Consider the following 15,169-nt stretch of genomic DNA (forward strand, 5'->3'; position numbering starts at 1 on the left):
ATCAGAAAAGAAGTGGGTTAGTCCGGGGCCCTGAGACCACCTTTGGACTTTTGTCTTCTTTCTCCAGCAAACTAAGGTCTCCAGCCCTTCCCACAATGCATGGTGCTGGTGAGCAGAGTATAGGGATCTCAGATCATTCCCGTCGCTTCCGCCCAGCTCAGGGACCTTGTTCACGCCTTCTCTCACACTTGAGCGCCATCTCACCTCTTTGCACGCATGCCAAGGTAGTGACTCTTTGGACAGAGGCTCCTGTGCCTTCTTCAGATATTGTTCTCATTGGGCATTTCTTTCCTTGGCTGTTTCACTGCCTTAAGGTCCGGCTTGGAAAGCAGGGACATTGGCACTGAGCTCATATCCTGGTGCTAACGCATGAGAGGGCCGAGCTTCAGAAACTAGGAGCAATGAGTCCAGGTTTGAACTCCTGCCTCATCTGTAACCTAAATCTTACCTCCTTGACTACCACCTACAATGGCTATGGAAAGAACCCATTAGTTGAGATCAAAGCATGACCACTGTACTAGGGAGACCAAGACTGGCTCTTGGATGGGATGGTGTTGAGCCTCTTGGATGGGAAGGGTAAGAGCACATTCTAGGTGAATGAGAGAGCCCAAAGAAAGTCACAGAGGCGAGAAAGAGGAGAGGAGCTGTGAGGTCATAGGGCTCAAAGAGATTAGGGTCAGGTCACCAAGGAACTTCAGGTCCTGACATTAGGCCATCTCTTCTGAGCTGGCAAGTCATCAGATGGGAGGGAACCTCGATTGGGAAAATGCCTCTGTAAGATTGGGCTGTAGGTATTTTCTTAGTTAGCGTTTGATGCAGGATGACCCAGCCTATTTTCTGGTGGTCCCAGGTTCTAAGAGAAAGCAGGCTGAGCAGGCCATAGCGAGCAAGTCAATAAGCAGCTCCCCTCCTTGGCTTCCGCATTAGCTCCTGCCTTCAGGCACCTGCCCTGTTCGTGTTTCTGTTCTGACTTCCTTCAGTGATGAGCTACAATGTGGAAGTGTGAGTCAAATTAATAAACCCTTTCCTCCCTAACTTTTGGTTATGGTGTTTTGTCACAGCAGTGGTAACCATAAGTAAGACACCTTCTCAGAGAAAGCGACCAATGTTACTCTAACTGTACCGGGAAGATAACCAAGTGTGGAGGATGTCCTGGAGGTGATGGATGTTCAGAGAATCAAGTCATGAGGTTGTTGTGAAAATTCATGGTGGGGGTGTGAGAAAGAACCTCAGAGGAGCCACCAGGAATCAGAGAGACATTGCACTTCACTTCCACCCCACACTGGAGTTCTGTTGGTGGCAAGTTTAATTATGGACTAAGAAAGCCAGGGATTGCTTGTATCTGATCAAAGGGAGTGATATGTTTAATTATTGACTCATTCTAGATGATTCTTTTGAGGATGTCTGTCTTAGCTAGAGTTTCTATTGCTGTGGTGAAACACCATGACCAAAAAGCAAGCTAGGGAGGAAGGGGTTTATTCGGCTTACGCTTCCACAGCACTGTTCATCACTGAAGGAAATCAGAACAGGAACTCACACAGGGCAGAAACCTAGAGGCAGGAGCTGACGCAGAGGCCATGGAGGGGTGCTGCTTATGGCTTGCTCTCCATGGCTTGTTCAGCCTGCTTTCTTATAGAACCAGGACCACAGACCCAGGGATGATACCACTCACCACGGATTGTGCCTTCCCCATTAATCGCTAATTAAGAAAATGCCTACAGCTGCATCTTATGGAGGCGTTTTCTTAAATGAGGCTCCCTCCTCTTAGATAACTCCAGCTTGTGTCAATTTGACATAAAACTACCCAACACAATGTCAAATACAAGTGCGTAATACTTCAAAGCAGGAGGATTGTGAGACCTATGATGAGCTGTGATACATAGTGCGGTGGCATTTCCATTGTATTTCATAAATAAAGACCGCCTGCAGATCTGAGAGTAAAACAGTCCCACTGCTCAGCTTTACAGACCAGGTTATGGTAACACACACCTTTAATCCCAGTAGCCATAATGACACACACCTTTAATACCAGTCACCACATTAGCTGTCACAGAAACTGGGTGGTGCACGCCTTTAATCCCAGCCTAGAGGGGATTATAAAATGGGAGGAAACAGTTCTCAACACACAGTCTCATTCTGAGATTCCTGGAGGCAGGATCTCCATTTTCAGACTGAGGTTAAGGTAAGAGCCAGTGGCTGGCTGTTTTGCTTTTCGGATCTTCAGGTTGAACCCCAATTTCTGACTCTGAGTTTTTATTAGTTGTGCTTCAACATAGGGAGACTTTGTCTAAAAATTTAATTTATTACATATACAAGGACAGAGCCATTGATAATACCACAGTGACAACTGTACTGGAGTCACCTAAGGATGCATTTCTCAGGGAATTCCACACCCCCACTGCCAACTTGACCGGATTTGGAATCACCGAGATACCACACCTGTGTGTGTGCCCATCAGTCCAAGCGTATTGTATGCCCATGTGGAGGCCAGAGATTAGTGTTGAGTGTCTTCCTCAATCACTCCACCTTATTATTTGAGACAGGGCCTCTCACTGGATGACCCTGGTGCTCTCCAATTCCACCAGACTGACTGGCCAGCCAGCCTGAAGAATCCTCCTGTCTCTTGTCTGGTTTACACAGTGTTTGGCCTTTATGTGGGCACTAGGATTTGAACTCAGGTCCTCATGCTTGTGCAGCAGGTACTTTACCCACTGAGTCATCTTCCCAGTACTGGGCACACTAGTCTTGATTGTGAATACATAAGGATGATAATAAAAAGGTCTTCCCACTGTGCATGTTGCACACCTGTAACTCCTGCTCTTGGTAACTAGAGGCAGGGGGATCATGATGGAGGTCATTCTTGGCTACGCAGTGAGCGCCGTGGGAAATTTGATCACACTGTGACACTCCAAGACTATTAATAGCAAAGGTTTGAAAAAAGATTTTTCTATCTCTTGGCAACAAACCAAGGAAAGTAGAAGGAAATGTGCTACTTGTTCTTTGTATAGCCAAACTCCATTCTCCGCAGAGAATGCAAAGAGATAAAATTTAGCAAATGGATAATATGTTCTATCTTGCAAAATTTGGAAAATTAAGCTATGTCCACCTTACCATTGATACACATTCAGGATTTCAATGGGCAACTGCCTTAAGTTCTGAAAGGGCTGATTCTGTAATTATACATTTATTAGAAGTCATGGCCATTATGGGGATACCTATAAATATTAAAACTGACAGTGCTTCCACATGTCTCTAGTAAAATGAAACTATTTTTTGCATATTACAACATGAAAAATATTATAGGTCTATCACACAATCTTATAAGACAAGCAGTTAAAGAAAGATCTAATCATACTTTAAAAGATATGCTTAATAAACAGAAAGGGTAACAAAGACCCCAGAGCTAGAGTGCACAGTGCTTTATTAACTTTAAACTTTTAAAATGCTAATGAAAAAGGAACAGTGGCTGTGGAGAGAGAAACAGTGGATTAAATCAGCCTATATATTTTAAAGATGTGCTAACCTCAGAATGGAAGCCAGGATATGTGTTACATTGAGGAAGAGGTTCTGCTTTCATTTACATAGAATAAAAGTGATGGAGGCCATCAAGATTGATAAAGATTAGATTTGAATAGGAGAGACCTCTTGATTAAGGAGAGGCGATAGTTCATCAAACAGCTTCGTCATTCAATCTAAGCTGAGGTGTAAGACTAAGGAATGCCTTTCACTTGAACAGGTATGAAATATATATATCATTCATATATGTATATATGAATGATAATTTACCAAAGGCACAATTGTGCCTTGAAAGGAAAAATGGGATTTCTTAAACCACATGTCTTAATTCCACATTATAATCTTAAACTGCACATTGCCATGTGGCCTATACCATCTTGGACACACCAGCTTTTAAGTTTTCTTCTCAAATAAAAAGGGCATTTTTGCTGTATGATATTAAAAGCTCAGTTAAAGGATTTAAAATGTTTTAAATAAATTCAAGGTTAGTAAAAAAAGACAGGGTAAAATTCAAAATTATGGTTCTTTGAAATACAATATTAAATACACCTTAATCTTGAATATATACATACATACATACAGATAGATAGATAGATAGATAGATAGATAGATAGATAGATATAGAGAGGGGGATAGGTATATTTATCCACACATATCAAGGTACATTTAATTTCAAAATTTCAAAAAAAATTTAATTAAAATAAAATACTTTTTCTGTTGGCAAAAAACCATAGTTTGCCTTAATAAAAAAATATAACCTACTAAAAAAGAAGCTACTCAAAGTTAGGGTTGGGGAAGGTATAATAATCTGTCCTGTCCCTTTAAGAGACAAGCCACACCCACTCCCTTGCCCCTTCCACCAAGGCAAGCTGATTTTCAGCTTCCAGTCTGAGTCCCTCCCTTTTCTGTCTCTCTCCCAAGAGGTTGCTGCTGAGGCTCTTTTCCCCCTCCTCCCTCTGCCTTTCTCTCTCTGCTCTTCTCCCCTTCTCTCCTTTCTCCTCCATAACCCACTAAATAAATATTCAACCTCACTCTGCATGTGTGCCTATCGTCCGTCTCTTGCCCACTGCATGGCTTCCTGCCCGGGACCAGCCACCTTCAGAGACCTGCAGTGTGGTCGTGTGGCATGCCTATCTGTCTGTCTCTCCTTGTGGGACTGGCTGCCCCGTGGAGGTCTCTCACCCACCACCGCTCCTTGCCTGGGACTCGCTGTCCCTCGTGGCCTACTACAGCAACTTGGGGAACTGCACTGTCCCTGCCTGGGACTGGCTGCTCTTGAGACTTGCTGCCTGCTGCCTGCAACTGTTTGGGGACCTGCGGTGTGGTCTCATGGCCCACTGCCCACTGCAGCCACTTAAGGACCTGCAGCATTTTACTTAAACCATTTCAGCAGGGTTCTGTTTGTGTTTTTCCAGGAGAATAAAAACATCCACCTAAGGAATCTAGAGACCACTGGACAAATGAGACATCTACAGGAGAAGGACAAATTGTTAAGAGAAAATGTCCCAAGAAAAAGAGTAAATTGGCCTAGTGGCATAGCACCCCAACAGGGTTTAATTTCATAAACCTTCCCAAACACTGTTTTTGCTGCTCTCTAAAATAATAAAAGGCAGATTTTTTTTCCAGTCCCAATTTAGTTAAAAATCAAAGCTGGATTTGATGTTGAAATGCGGCTCTCTCCTTCTCTAAACCCAAGCATTCTTGTTAAAGGACAATCCAAAATCTCTATCTCATATCAGAAGAGCCTCCTGGTATGGATCAGAAGAAGACCAAAGTTAAGGGCTAATTCTATTGACACTAATCTCATAACCCTTTAGTTTTATTTTGACTCTTTAACACCTTCCTTAATAAATAAATATTATCTCAAAATTGATATATATATATATATAACATTCTGCTGGAATATTAGTATTCATACAGAATACTAACTAATTTTATAAATAAGTTTCATTTAGCTTCCTGTGTGTGTTTTTAGGTTTGAGTCTGAAGCAGGTATCTAGGAACTAAGTTTGTGTACCCCAGATTACTTAGTAGATTGTGGCTCTATAGGCTTTCAGAGATCTGCTGTTTATCCCGTCCAGCGGGACATGAACCAAGGGTCCCTGATAAATTTGGAGGGGAGAAATGGAAGGGCAAAATACACAAGAAATGACAGCAAATCAGGCCTTCTGATCAAGCTGCAAATTTTATTTTTTCTCAGAAGCTGTTTTATAGCATACAGGCAGCAGGGAGGGCAGGGTGTCAGGAAAGTCTGGTCTGCTGGAATTCAGGTCTGGAAGGTCTCTGGCTGAGAGAAAGAGATATTAACTAACAAAGGAGGTGCTAATTGCTTCTAAAGCCTGGAGCCTGTTATCTCACTAGGAGATAAGATACTAGATTAATTTCCTAGGCCCAGAACTTACCCTGCAGAGATGACAGAGGTGAATATTTTACTTAACTTGTGAATTTAAGATGACGTAAACAAAATACAGGTCTCAAAATACAGGTCTTTGCTTCTGGCAACTGTTTATGGCATTTAAAATGTTTCAGTTTTCTGTAGTCAACTGTGACCATTCCTAACAGAGACCTTTATGATCTCCAAAAAGATGATGGGGCCCTGCAATGACAGATTCACCTGGACTGTGTTGACAAACACCATCCAAAGATCAATTTCAAACTACAAACTGTTCGGGACAACTTCAAAGCTGCTAGCTGAGAGGGTCCTGCCTCCCAGACTACTCTTTTAAGACAAGCCCTGCCCTTTCCCGTTATACAGAGACTGGACAATACATGATACAGCTAGCTTTCCCAGGACTTGATCATTTTCTCAATTTTCTCAGGGTCCCCTAAAAATGCTGTCACCCCCAGGCATCCAGGAGTAAGTTGAAGAACATGATGCCCACATTCCCAAGAGGTGGGGTTGGTGGTTTTTGATTATTTGGTGGGTTATGGATGTTTATCATCATTTAGAGGAGTTAATTGCAAATTGGTCATAGTAAGGGAGGTTGGATTCAAGGATCTCTTTCTGAAAAGAAAAAAAAACGAGATAAAGAAATGATAGAATAAAGGGGTATGTTATTGAATCTACTTTTAAACTAAAAAACAACTATTAATCTCAAATATTTTGCATTGGTATGAATTTTTGTATATTGGCATAGATATAAGATTATTTTTGTTATAATAGTCTGTAAGGTATTGGAACTATGTAGCTCATTTTAAAATGTAAAGTTCTAGTCCTTGAAAGCTATTATTATAAATTATTTAGGATAATTAAGAAATACAGGTTAGTAGTTAGTTATATATAGCAATCAAACTTGAAGTCATATTAAGTATGTTTTCAAGGTCAAACAGAGATATATTTTAGATAGGTAGATGATCTTCAAATACTTCAGAGACCTACAGAATATGGCATGTAAGGTGTTTTAATAACATAAGGCTTTTCATGACAGTGAGACATGTCTGCTCTTGGCAGCTTATCTACTTCAGAGAAGATGATGGGCATTGAAGAACCTCCATATGGAGTTTGCTCTCATTGGGGCAAAGTTAGCCACTGGGCAAGAAACTGCCTTGCCTCGACTGCTGACAGTATGCTGTAAAAACTGGACAAACAAGACACAGAAAAAATTCCTGCTTCACAGGAAAGCCCTTCAGCTACGCTAGGCCTGTAAACTGAAGATGGACGCTCCCACATTGCAGAGGAGCACTGGGTGACTGTCCAGGCAGCCAGATGTCTCCATCATTTCTGTAGTTTTGGAAGCTGTTTGCTCTGCCTTTCCTGATTACTCAGGTAGTATTTTATCCTTCTCAGGTCTCTGATGGAATTGAAGACTAGCTATTTAAGTTTTACCATTTTCTTTGTTACCAAATTAAAAAAAAAAAAGAAAGAAACAAAAGAGATGTAAAGATCATAGAGGTAGAGAGACATAAAAGTTTACGTTGTTTATTTAATAAAATATTTTAAGGTCTAAAATGATATTTTAGGCTGGTAATAGAAGATAGGATAAAAAGTGGTTTAAATAAAAAATTTGGATTCATCAAGATAAAATAGATATGAGAGTATTTTCTCTAAATTTGCCAAATACAAATGGACTGGACATTGTGAATGTAATTCTTTGTTTTGTTTTGTTTTTTGAGTAGGGTTTCTCTGTGTAACAGTCCTAGCTGTCCTAGAACTAGCTCTTGTAGACCAGGCTGGCTTCAAACTCACAGAGATCCATGTGCCTCTGCTTCCCAAGTGCTAGTACTAAAAGCATGCACCATCACCGCTCAGCGTGAATATAATTCTTACCTAATAATTGTTCTTGTTGTATATAGTTTTACTGTGTTAGAGTGTTGGAGCCCACAAAAATGAATCCCTTCCACCTTGATCAAGGGTCAGAAAGTTCAGGCCTATTCTTGCTCCTTCAAGGTTATGACAGGAGGTTTGACCCAGGGTGTACCTGCCTACAGGGTGCTTGGCCTAAGGTGCAGTTGCTGCATGTCCTGCCTAAACAATAGAATACTTAACTCAGGATGTAGTTACTTGATGTTTTGGGTATTGAAGAGGTAATTACTCTGTTTGTTGTTTGTATCATGGTAAAGCAGTCTTTTGCGTTCTTCTTCTGTTTTGGATTGGGGTATATAAAGCATATAAAAATAAACATGGATGGATTCACTGAGTTGCCATCATGACTCTATCCTGTAATTCTGTCTATTTCTTTTGTACCTCTCTTTTTTCTACCTACTATTTCTTAATCATCACGCTTCCCCTCCAAGCATGGACAAATAAGCCAGGAGGGACCCAGCTGATGTTGTTGGCCAGACACAAGATATGGCATTAGAGTTAAAACCTTTTCTTTTTATTTAGACAAAAAGGGGGAGATGTTGCAGGACATTCAATCACACTGCAACACTCCAAGACTTTTAATAAAGTTAATCTTCAATCATGGGGCAGAACCAGTGACTAGCTGACTGGAATTAGCCATAGAGAAGCCAGGAATTTGGATAAACAAGATAAAAAGGGTGGGACTAGAATTCGGTGCTTCTTTTGGTTCAGGGACGAATGAGGAGATGTGTCCCTTGTGTCTCTGGCCAAAAAGAAAGGTCAGCTGGTTGCTTCTCAGTTTCTCTGATCTAGCAGGTTTTCACCCCAACATCTGACTTCTGAGTTTTTATTGCTAAATAGAATAATAGAGACTTAATTTAAACTTACATGTTGCTGGGATTGTAGGACCAGAAGGTCCTCCAGGCTATGGACTAGTGGCCAGTGGGGCACTGACTCAGAGGGAAACAGGGCTGAAAAAAATAATTAAAATATCAGTAGATCCATTGCAGTCAATAAGCTGCTAGAAAAACGTCAAGTAAGTTTTAGGTCAGCCTGGGCAACATGAGATCCTGCCTCAAAGACCAAAACACAGGTTAGTGAGATGACTTTGGTAAAGGTGCTTGTTCACCAAACCTGAAGACCTGAGCTTACTCCTCAGAACCCACTGGTGAAAGGAGAGAACCAAGGTGTCCTCTGACTTCCACACGTGCACCCTGGTACACTTGCATTCACACATATGCAAATATTAGTTAAAACAATGCAAACCAAAAATCATTTCCAAGCATTGTCATCAGCATGTGATTTGGGGTTACTCTTTTCTTTTGGAGTCTTGGGGTGCTGTCTCCTTAGCTCTAATTAAGACCATCCCACAGAATTACCTCTTAAGATCCCCCCAAAAATATTTCCTGAGGTGACTGGTTCAAAAAGTGATGAGACTGTCTATTCTATGAAATACCATGCAACCTTTCTCAAGGGTGGGATGGACTAAAGCCTGATTGGACAGAGAGCTCTCCAAGCCACACACACTGTATAAAGAACAGAGGGTTGCAGATCACACTGCAGTGCACTGAATGATGCAAGGCTGACATTTATTTTAATCAGTCTTTTAACATGAATATGTGTTATATAATATGAAGTATATTTACATATGTGTAGTATATTTACACATATTACATATGCTCATTTATATTTCACTGTGTGTACATGAAAACCCATTGGAAAGACTCAATGAGGTAGGCTGGTTTGATGGCACACACCTGTAATCCCAGGATTCAGGAAGTGGAGACACAAAGACTCAGAGTTCAAGACCACCCTTGGTACATTCTAAGACTATGTGTCATTCCTCCCTTGTCGTCTCCCTAAAAGTTTGCAAGGTAAGTCTGGAAGCAATACCTGCACACCCAGTGGCATTATTCATAAGGAATGTGCAGAAGCCACCCACATGTCTATTCTCAGGTGAGTGGCTATAGAACCAATGATATAAACATATGATAGAATATTATTCAGCCTGAAAAAGATGGTTGTTGTTATTACTATTTATTTATTTATTTATTTATTTATTTATTTATATTTTTGAGATGAGGTCTCACTATGTAGTCTTGACTGGCCTGACATACATAGCTGAGGTTGAACTCCCATCTATATATGCAACCCTCCTGCTTCTGTTTTCCAAGTGCTGAGATTAATGACACGTTTGCCACTCCCAGTAAAGAATGACATTTTGTCACATGCCTCCCTCTGCATGGCTTGAGGACTGATCTAAGTGAGACTGTGAGGGAATGAAGGAATGACAACAGACACATACACAGAAAAGCTGGGGTTGTGTGGATTGGCCTCTCTGACAGAGAAGCCACGGCACCCTGGAAACTCAGTGTGTGTGTTATATACAGGCAGGTGGGGTTATTATACACAGCTGAACAAGGAGGTGGATTTAGATAATCTCAGCAGCAGTCGGCTCTGTTGGAGATCAGTCTCCACTTGGAAACTTCTGGGGGAAGAAAGCTATGGTGGCCATTTTCTGCACACACCGTCAACATTTGCACCTTGCAGTGGTTTGGAGGAGAATGTCCCTCATAGGCTCACACATTTGAATGTTTGGACCCTAGTTGGACAAACTGTTTGGGAAGGATTAGGAGGTGTGATCATGTTGGAAGAGGTTGTCACTGGGTTGTACCTTGAGATTTCAAAAAGCTATGCCATTCCCATTTCTCTCTCTCTCTCTCTCTCTCTCTCTCTCTCTCTCTCTCTCTCTCTTTCTTTCCTTATCTTCTTCCCTCCCCTTCCCCTCTTCTTCTCCCAGCCTCCTGCTTGTAGATCTGATGTAAACTTTTTACTGCTTTAGCACCACAGTTGCCCACCAGCTGCCATGGTCCTTACCACAATGGAAATGTAAGCCCCTAATTAAACACTTTGTTTTATAAGCTGCCTTGATCTTACTGGAGACAGAGTTTCTGTTTCACAAGAGGAGAAGGATTCTGGGGATGGGGACTAGCTTGGTCAGTGAAGTGCATCCTGTGCAAACATGAAAACTTGGGTTTGAATTCTCAGCTCCCCATTTATAAGTCCAGTGCTAGGACATGGAGACAGGAGGGTCCCTGGGACCAGCTGTCCAGTCGTATGTATGGTCAAAACAGTGAGAGATATTGCTTCGAAAATAAGGTGCAGCAATTGAGGAAGACACTCAGTATCATCTCTGGCCTCCACATTTGTGTACACACACACACACACGCACACACACAAGTTTGTGATCTGCGTGGACCCGTGGCTTTACATCTTTACATCTTTTTTTTTTTTTAAATATTTATTTGTTATGTATACAATATTCTGTCTGTATGGCTGAAGGCCAGAAGTGGACACCAAACCCCATTACAGATGGTTGTGAGCCACCATGTGGTTGCTGGGAATTGAACTCAGGACCTTTGGAAGAGCAGGCAGTGCTCTTAACCTCTGAGCCATCTCTCCAGCCCCACATCTTTACATCTTTTGTGAGCAGGCAGCCCACCACAGCAGAGCGGGTGCTGGGCAAACCTTTCATCATAACGAGAATAAAAGAGAGAAATGACCAAAACAACAGTCTCTGTGTTACGGTTTGAATGTGAAACATCGCCCTAGGCTCACGTTTTTGAACACTTGGTACCCAGCTGGTGGCCCTCTTTGAAGGTCTAGCTAGCTGAAATTTGATGTTGGAGTCACCTTACATGTGCTATCTGCCTCTTGTCTTGTCTGGCTCTTTGTCTGATCAGATGGACCTCCCAAGGGACTCAGCAAGCTCCTGATGCCATGATGGAACCACAGATGCTGTGCCTTCCCTACCATGATGGACAGGGCCCCGAACACACAGCCCAGTTAACCTCTTTTCCCGTAAGTTCTTGCCATCAGGCATTTTGTCACAGCTACAAGGAAAAGCAGCCAACACGTTTACCAAGAACTCCCCTAGATTCCATGGGGTCCCCACCCACCATGTTCCAGACCCAATTTCCTTATCCGTTTGCAAGGAGAGCATCTGGTTAGTTATGAAGTTAACTCTGTGCGTTTTTGACAGAATTTAGAAGCACCTAGATTAGTAAAACACACACCAAGGCAGGAAGACCTACTGTGAAATTTTGGCTCTCTCTCACAGGCTGGGAGCATGACTAGGGTAAGTCGGGGAAGGAGGAGCCCACAACAGGTGTTCTTGCTCTGCCTCTGAACCACCACGATGTGAGGGGCTCTGCTCCAAATCCACACACACAGAGACACAGACACATACACACACATGTGCTTTCACATTGGCATCTCAAGATGTCAACATCTTCAAAACCCTCCTCTTCCCTCTCCTGGTGCCTCAACGCTTTACCTGAGACATTGGACAGCACTAACCTGATTGGGTTATTATGGAAACAGAAGGTGAAAGAGGGGGAGAAGTGAAGAGGGACAAGGGAGTGAGAATGACCAGCTTTCTCTCTACATACTGCTGGATCACAATCAGTGTTCAAATTCCAGCTGCTTCCACCACAGCCCTCTGCAGTAGCCACTTTAAGATGGCCTCCAGCGCCCTCACCCCTGGTATGTGCACACCTGTTGAGTTACTTCTCACGCTGAGAATACCTGGGTGGTATGGTCAGTAGAATAAGGGATGAATGTGCCTTGTGATACGCTATGGTTCATTTCTTAAATGTGCCCCCTGAGACCTGAATACTGAAGACTTGCTCCCAGTCTCTGGTGCTATTGGCAGGAGGCGGGGCCTGACAGGAAGAAATCAGGGTCTCTCCACCCTTCCAGGGCACAAACGAGGCTGACAGCAATACTCGTCTCACTGGGGTCCTGCCCACCACAGAATGAGAAGCTCTGTCTGTCATGCCCTCGCTCCACTGTGGTCTCCTCAGCGTGGGCTCTAAGGCAGCAGGGCTAAGCAACCGCAGACTCGCCTTCCAAAACAATGAGCCTTGCTTCTTTGAGCCCTAGCTTCTGGTGCTGGTTGGGCAAACCCACATGGGGGCAGCTGTCACAGACGTCTGTCAGGGCCATGAGCTATTTGCTAATAGTTTCTGAATTCACAATGATGAAATTAAGTGAAAATCAAATTCGCAAACTGGCTGTGGTTCATGCCTGTAATCCTAGCACTTGGGTAGTGACATCAGGTGGATCAGAAAATGGAGGCCAGTCTCCTCTACATAGCAAGTAGAAGGCTGGTCTGGTTGATTGGAGACATTGTTGTCTAAAATAAACCAGTAACATAAAGCCCACTGTCAGATGTATAATGAATCCGAAGTATTTCCGGCAGTGTTCATCCGGAACACTGGTTGCGCGTCTCAAAACTTCAATCCAGACACATTGCAGTTTGTGTGCCGTCTGCTACAGTGCCGACAGATGCTTCTTGAACCGCGCTGCTCAGGTTGGAGTCCTATGACACGCAGTGTTTTTACTGTGCATACAACATGTTCTGTTGTTTGTTTGAGACAAGCTCTCATCATCAACTCTGGCTGGACTGGAACTCCGTATGTAGACCAGGCTGGCTTCAAACTCACAGAGATCCTCTTGCCTCTTGAGTGCTGGGATTAAATGCATGTACCACTACACAGGGCCCAGTCTTTAAATCTTGGGGATTTATAACCAGGTAGCATTTGATTTACCTGTTTTATATGTGCACAGGGTTTTGTAAAAGCACACAGCACAGGCTGGAGGAACTGACTCAACGATGAGGCGCTTGCTTGCTTACTGCACAAGTGTGAGAAACTGAAGATGGAGCCACAGAACTCATCGGGCAGCAGCTGTAGTGCCAGGACTCTTGTAGGGAAATGGGAAGTAGAGATGGGAGCGTTCCCAGGAGCGCATGGGCCTGCTGTGTAGTTACTAAAGAATTGCGAGAGACCCTGCCTCAAACAAAGGCAAAGATGAAGACCAAGACACGGACTGTGAACTGAACTCCACAACACTATGGCATGTGTGCCCTGAATGCTCACATACTAACTCAAGGCTGGGCTGGGTGCAGCTACCTGAGAGGTGGAGGCAGAAGGATTGTTTGAGACCAGAAGTTAAAAACCAATCCGGGAAGCCGGGTGGTGGTGGCGCACGCCTTTAATCCCAGCACTTGGGAGGCAGAGGCAGGTGAATCTCTGTGAGTTCGAGACCAGCCTGGTCTACAGAGCTAGTTCCAGGACAGGCTCCAAAACCACAGAGAAACCCTGTCTCGAAAAACAAAAAAAAAAAAAAAAAAAAAAAAAAAAAACCAATCCGGGAAAGATAGCAAGACCCTACTTCAAATACAATACAATGCAATACAGAAACATCAGCTATGCTTTGGCATATAGTTAGTCCCCTGTATACTTGGATTCCAGGGTGCAATGGACTGGATCATAATTCTTTAAAGATTAAGTCTGTTGGGTGTGTGGAGACATGGCTCAGAGGTTAAGAGCATTTGTTCTTGCAGAGGACCTGGGTTCAATTTCCATTGCACACAGAGTGACTCACGACCACCTGTAACTTCAGACCCAGGGGATCCGATGCCAACTTTTGACCTCTTCAAACACCATCATGCACATGGTGCACATTCAGGCGTTACACCATACATATAAAATAACCATAAAAAGATTCCATAGAGCTAAGCATGGTACTGCACGCCTGCTGCATGCCTTAATCCCAGCACTCAGGAGGCAGAAGCAGGAGGATCTCTGTGAGTTCGAGGCCAGCCTGGTCTACAGAGCGAGTTCCAGGTCAGCTAGGGCTGCTACACAGAGAAACCCTGTCTTGAAAAACAAAACAACAACAACAACAACAAAAGATTGCATCTGTTGGGCATGCATAGACATTCTTCTTGGACTATCCTGTAGACAGTAGTGTGACAGCTGCTTACAGGACATTTTAAGTGTATTAATCTTTCAAATGGGCAGAGAGGGTGTATTAGGCTGTATTAGAAAGTGAGACACTTGAGCACCCAGAGATTCTGATATTTTCTGAGAAGTGTCCTAAAATCAACCCACTGGGAATACCAAAAGATGGATATTTTAATTTATTATTATTATATTATCATCATTATTATTTCATGTTGTTAAAATTCCTTCCCAGGGGAAGAGTAAGCAATGTTTACCCTTTCTCTTTGGTCCCGACAACACACCTAGGCTCAGTTCTGCCACAGTTCACTCTGGGCTGCCAACAGCCGTGTAGGATTTCCTTACAGAGCAGAGGTAAGGCATACTGACAGGGGTGTGGGTGTTCCCCCTAAAAGGCTGTACCTGGAAAGCCTTATGCAGCTGGGATAAGAGCTTCCAATAACTGCATAGGTAGATCTCCTACTCTACCTGTTCTCTCTGTGTGTGTGTGGGGGGGGGGGTGGGCAGGAAGAGCTGCCAGTTAGTGGAAAGCACTTGAATACTGAGTAGGGGTTTAAACAGT

The sequence above is a fragment of the Chionomys nivalis genome, chromosome 6 (genome assembly GCF_950005125.1).
Source record: "Chionomys nivalis chromosome 6, mChiNiv1.1, whole genome shotgun sequence".
NCBI lineage: Eukaryota > Metazoa > Chordata > Mammalia > Rodentia > Cricetidae > Chionomys > Chionomys nivalis.